This window comes from Balaenoptera physalus (genome assembly GCF_965194825.1).
Source record: "Balaenoptera physalus genome assembly, chromosome: 14".
In the NCBI taxonomy this organism is placed as follows: Eukaryota; Metazoa; Chordata; class Mammalia; order Artiodactyla; family Balaenopteridae; genus Balaenoptera; species Balaenoptera physalus.
In genome coordinates, this window is record NC_138893.1 from 73,920,344 (window position 1) to 73,926,899 (window position 6,556).

Here is a 6,556-nt window from a genome sequence, read left to right on the forward strand (position 1 = left end):
CGTTGAGCCGTACTTTCCCACGTGGACCCCTGTCACCCCGGCGCAGTGACATGCCCCCACAGGGCTACTTTCCATAATGAGAAATGGGTCACAGAAGCATTTTGGCTAATAGGCAGCACTGAATTGTCAAATTATCCTCTGCTCTGGGATAGCAGAAGCCTAGCTTCTGTCGTCATGTGCTTCTAATTACTGTCAGCTTTATTAACTTCATGATGCTGGGTAGAACCTGATGATGAAAAGCTACAGATAGCTGAGCTTGAACTCTAGCATTTTCTCCACCAAAGCCCCAAAAGTGATTCACTAATGAATTGGGAAAAGAAGTGCTTCTTAGGGGATTGTAGAAACCATTCTTTCTCTAATAATTCTGAAAATATTTTCTGAGGAGGTATGAGCCCAGAACTGTGCATGTGAGGATACACTGATAAATAAAACAGATTTCTCATCCTCAAGGAGCTTAATAGTCTGGGAATTCATGCAGACCAGTAAAGAGAAAAATGTAATGGTGTAAATATAAAAATAGAGGTCTGCCCTGTGTGCTTCCCACACTTTAATGCACATACAAATCAGATGGGATACTCGATAATATGCAGGGTCTGAGTCAGTAGGTCTGGGATGGGTCCTGAGATTCTGCATTTGTAACAAGCTCTCACATGGTGCTGATACACTAGTCCGGGAACCATTCTTTGAATAACTAGGAGCTGGAAACATAGGGAAATGGAAGTGTATCCTCTGATAGTGTGTGAATAGAATAGTCTTCCCAAAGGCTCCAAGGCTTGAACCACATCTTGACAGCTACGTCGCTGTTTCCATCCTGATCTAGAGGGGTTATAGGCATTTAAGGTAGAGAGACGAGCACGCCCACAGTCCATTATGTTTAAGTAATTACAGTGGTGTCATGGGATGAAGCAGAACCATGAATAAATCAATGACAGGTGACAACCAGGGAAGGCATAGACCAGATGTTCAAGGGCATAGTAAGAAGCAGAAACTGTATCTTGTAGACACTGAGGAACCATAAAAAATGAAGATAGTGTATGAAAATATATGTGCCTTTTATATGCTGGGGAAAATGAGTGCTGCTGTACCTGTGAAGTAATTTATTTATGAATAAGATTAAGGAAATGATATCAACCCAATGGTTTTATGTATATATTTTAATATTTGCATATATATACATATATAGTCATATATATATATATATGATTATATGATGTGTGCAGATTATTTTATGCTTTTCAAAATGTTTTAGCCCAAATGGAAGCAGAAATAAATGAATTCAAGATTTAAAGTTAGAACCTATATGAGTTGGGGAAAAGTATAATATCAGGTTTTTTTTAGTCAAGTAAAATTCACATAAGATAATTTCACCATTTGAAAGTGCGTAATTCAGTGGCATTTGGTACAATCACAATGTTTGTGCAACTACCACCTCTATCTAGTTCCAAAACATTGTCATCATAGCAAATGGAAACCCCATACCCATTAAGTAGTCACTTCTCGTTCCTCTCTCCTCCCAGCTCCTACCAACCACTAATCACTGGTAAAGGACTTCTGTTGTTTTGCTATTTGTTTCTTTGTGTATTATGTCTTTTTATATGCCTATGTTCCTCCATTACTGCCTTTCCCAATAATCTATAAATTTTTTTCTAGTGCATCATTTTTATTTCCTTCTCTTTGTATTTTTAGGTTTTATTTCCTTAGTGGTTACCATGAGATTACAATTAATATCTAACTTTATAACAGTCAAATTTGAATTTATACCAACTTAGTTTCAGTAATATTCAAAAACTCTGATCCTTTACAGCTTTGTCCCTCCTCCCTTTATGTGTTATTGTCCCAGTTACATCTATATACATTATTTGTCCATTAACATTCATTAATAATTACTGTTTTATGCCTTTGTCTTTAAATTGTATAGGAGAGAAAAAAGAGGAAATACAAACTAAAATGCAAAAATATTGGCTTTTATATTTACCTCTGTAGCTACCTTTGCCAATGTCCTTTGTTTCTTCACATGGCTTTGCCTTACTGTCTAATGTCCTTTTACTTCAGTCTAATAGACTTTTGTTTAGCATTTTTTGTTGGACAGGTCTACTAGTAATGAACTCCATTTTTTTAAAAATCAGAGACTATTTTAATCTCTCCATTTCTGGAGGATTTTTTTTCTGGATATAGAGTTCTTTGTTGACAGGTTTTTTTTTTGTTTTTAATTTAAGTACTTTAAATATAACATCCTACTGCCTCCTGGACTGTATGGTTTCTGAAGAGAAATTAACTGTTAATCTTACTGAGGCTCCCTTATACATAGCAAGTTGCTTCTTTCTTGCTGCTTTCAAAACTCTATCTTTGGCTTTTGAAAATTTTACTATACTTTCTGTTACTGTGGATATCTTTGAGTTCATCTAGTTTGCAATTCCTTGAGCTTCTTGAACATGTACATTCATGTCTTTCATCATATTTTGGCCAATATTTCTTTAAAGATTCTTCTGCCCCTTTCTCTCTACCCTCTCCCTCTGGGGCTTTCATTATGCATATGTTCATTTGCTTGATGTTGTCCTACAGGTCTGTTAGCCTCTGTACACTTTTCCTCATTTTTTTTTTCCATATGCTCCTCAGATTGGATAATCTCAATTAACTTATCTTTAAAGTTTGCTGATTCTATCTTCTTTATAGTCAAATTTGATATGAACCACTTTAGTGAATTTTTAATTTCAGTTACTGTACTTTTCAGTTCTAGAATTTCTATTTAGTTCCTTTTTACAATTTCTGTCTCTTTATTAATATTCTCTACTTGATGGGACATCATTTTCATGGTTTCCTTTAGTTCTTTGTCCATGTTCTTCTTCAGTTCTTTGAACATAGTTAATACAGTCTTTGTCTAGTAAGTCCAATGTCAGCTTTCTCAGGGATGGTTTCTATTAATTTATCTTTTTTCCCCTGTGGCTGGGACATATTCCCTTGTTTCTCTGCATGCCTTATCATTTTTTGTTGAAAGTATTCTTCTGAATATTTTACTGTGGCAACTCTAGAAACCATACTCTTCTCTCTCCCTGGGTTTGTGCTCCTGCTTGATGGGGGTTGTTTGTTTGTTAATGACTCTTCTAAATTATTCTTCTAAAGTCTATATTCTCTGCCATATGTGGCCACTGAAATCTCTGTTCTATGAACTTAGAAGTCAACCAGTGTTTTGACAGAATTTTCTTAAATTCCTGGAGACAAGAAAAGAAAAGAAAATTCTCCCAATCTTTGTAGATTGGCTCTGTGTTGGGGCAATTTTTCAATGCTTATCCAGGACATTTACAACTTTGCCTTAACCTTCGCTTCCTGCTGTGTGGAGCCTGAAGATCAGCCAGAGGTGAAAACTTAGTCTTTTCAGACTTAGTTACTAAGAATATATCTATCTGTGGGAACGCGTTTGACCTTCTTGATTCTCCAGTGTCCACAGGAACTTTTTAAAGCCCTTATTCTCCTCAGATATCTCATTTCCCAGCCTATTCTTTCCTAGGAGTTTTGGTCTGTCTATTGTGCTTGTTCTGGCTGTTTTCCCTTGCCCCAAGATGCTGCACTCAATACTTTTGCCTTTAAGTACTTTCACTAAAAGCTGCCCAGCCCTGGGAATGCTCCAAGCCAGGGAAAACCAATGTCAGCCTTTGTGCCCATCATCAAGGAAGCTGCCAGCCAGGTTGAATCCTAAAACCACAATCTTTTTTTAATAATAAGATATTTATTGCTCCTGTGGTACTTGCAATATGAACCAGGTGTTCAGACTGCTTTTTTCATGGCTTCTGACATTCTGGAGAGTGGGGGAAGGTAGATGGGTGATGCAAAATGCCACAGCTCTCTCTTACCATAGTGAAGCAATTTCTATCTCCATTAAACTTTTCCTTGGCTATTGTAAGTTTTTTTTTCTTTTTTAATTTATTTTTGGCTGTGTTGGGTCTTCGTTTCTGTGCGAGGGCTTTCTCTAGTTGCGGCAAGCGGGGGCCATTCTTCATTGCGGTGCGCGGACCTCTCACTGTCGTGGCCTCTCTTGTTGGGAGCACAGGCTCCAGATGCGCAGGCTCAGTAGTTGTGGCTCACGGGCCTAGCTGCTCCGCAGCATGTGGGATCTTCCCAGACCAGGGCTCAAACCCGTGTCCCCTGCATTGGCAGGCAGATTCTCAACCACTGCGCCACCAGGGAAGCCCTATTGTAAGTTTTTGACTAGATTCCAGAGTTCTATAAAAGTTAATTCTGACAGTTTTTGCCAGCTTCTTAATTGTTTTTCTAGATGGACAGTCTTGGAGCTCCATATTTCACATTTGTTGAACTCATCATGATATTGTTTATACAGCCCATGCTGTAATCTGCATTTGTTTGTTTGTTTGTTTGTTTGTTGGCCATGCCACATGGCTTGCGGGATCTCAGTTCCCCAACCAGGGATTGAACCTGGGCCATGGCAGTGAAATTGATGAATCCTAACCACTAGACCACCAGGGTAATCCCCTGTAATCCATATTTCTGCCCAATTTGAGCAGAATAGAGAGCAATGTTGAGTGTTAATTATGGAGGAGTATTTACTTCCAGAGAAATTGTTTTTACTTCTGGGGCAAAAGGATTTCTGATCTTCCATCTACCTTGATTAGGTCTCATTGAGCTGGCCTCACAGGAACACAACAGTTCTGATCACAGGAGAAAGAATCCAGCCGTTGACTAAGAAAGTTACTTGTATGTTGGTTTGGGGTGCACATACCTCTGTGCCTCATCTTCGCCTTTCCTCCTCCTCTCAGATAGGGCTTGTTAAAATGTGACTTTTAACTTTCTAGTGATCTCTGAGAGACTATTTTGGAGGCAGGTCTGGGGCATGTATATCATCCTTAATACTTAGTTATTCATTCAATGTTTAGAATAACTTCACACATACCCTATGCCAAAACAAAGCCAGGAACTGGGGAGATAAGGAGGAATAATGTGTGGTCCTACCCTCATATAGCTCACTGGCAGCAGATGCTGGGTTCCAGATCAAAACAGTCTATCATTATGTAATTGTGGGGAAAAGATTCACCCTAAAAAGAAGTGCAAACTATTAACCTACAGCCATGATTTTTGTTAGCAAGAGAGTGTTAGCAGTTTCAGCAACATACACTTCTATCTTCTCTCAATAAATTCATGGACAATATTCTAATTTGTGCCTTTATTTTCTAAGTAAAAGCAGGCAACTGGGCTTCCCTGGTGGCGCAGTGGTTGAGAATCTGCCTGCCAATGCAGGGGACACGGGTTCGAGCCCTGGTCTGGGAAGATCCCACATGCCGCAGAGCAACTAGGCCCGTGAGCCACAACTACTGAGCCTGCGCGTCTGGAGCCTGTGCTCTGCAACGAAAGGTCGCGATAGTGAGAGGCCTGCACACCGCGATGAAGAGTGGCCCCCGCTTGCCACAACTAGAGAAAGCCCTCGCACAGAAACGAAGACCCAACACAGCCAAAAATACATAAATAAATAACACTCTATGGAAACTATTTTCAATACATATGACACATAAAGGGTTAAATCCATAACATCTCAAGAGCTCCAAAAATTGATTAAGAAAAAAAAAAAAAAAAAAAAAGCAGGCAACTCTGAAACCCAAATGGATATCTAAAAATCAGAGCAGATCTGTCACTGTTTGATCAGACCTCTTAACCCAATGTTCACATGAAAGCCAGTCACTACACAGTATGCTCCTTCCTTTGTTAAAAGGTTATGAATGATAATGGTCCAAGTTCTAGTAACTTTCTGAAATCTTATTGGTAGTTTGAAATGGAAGGAAAAGGATTAACAATTAGTTTTGTTAGTAAAATTTACATGAAATCCATTTGGGGAGGTGGGGCTAAAAGGCTAAAGAGTATATTTAACCAAGATTGAGTAAATACCGGATTACTCTCCTTTCATAAATTAGTAGAAAATTGGACAAAATATATATGAAAGAATAGTTTCCGATGGGTAGGACATGATTGTGATCTCTGAGTGAAGAGAAACAAAGGAGGTAAGCCCTATAATCACCCTACATTTCTGAGCTGCTTTCCAGAGAATGGTTTTCCAGTGGCAGAGAAGGAGAGCCCAAACATACAAATGTGGTTTCATTTCATTGAGGACAGAGATTCATGGAGGCCAAGGCAGCTAGAATTTCCATGGCAGATACCAGAGAGGAAGAAGTCACATAAAGAAAAAGCAACGGAAATATTCATAAGTTTCATAGGTTTCTATTTGAATCTTTGTCTGTTCATATATACAATGATTCCCCCACAAGGCCAGGCAAAGAATGACCAAAGACCTTACCTATAAACTGAGCAATTGTCAGATCTCACACAGGGGTAAGAAACTTTCTAGTTCCAACCAACCAATGTGGAGAGGCCTTGTTGAACATCTGGAATACTCAGTAAATAGCTCAGTAGGGAATCTTACTAGGAGGGCTAAACTATCAAACCTGGAAGGAAAATAGTCAACATTTTTAACAGCTTTATTGAGATAGCATTCACATACCATATATTTCATCCATTTAGACTGTGCAGTTTGGCAATTCCTCAAAATGCTAAATGT

The 6,556-nt window shown here is 38.8% G+C and overlaps 2 long non-coding RNA genes across 2 annotated transcripts in view; one reads left to right on the forward strand and one right to left on the reverse strand.

Annotated features, from left to right (window-relative positions):
• Positions 1 to 6,556, reverse strand: part of LOC309642563 — a 205,290-nt gene that overhangs the window by 101,017 nt on the left and 97,717 nt on the right. The gene's annotated exons all lie outside the window — the stretch shown is intronic.
• LOC309642568 lies at positions 734 to 5,557 on the forward strand. Its single transcript, XR_014253260.1, has 2 exons — positions 734 to 3,054; positions 3,121 to 5,557. It is a non-coding gene; the product is annotated as an uncharacterized lncRNA (long non-coding RNA).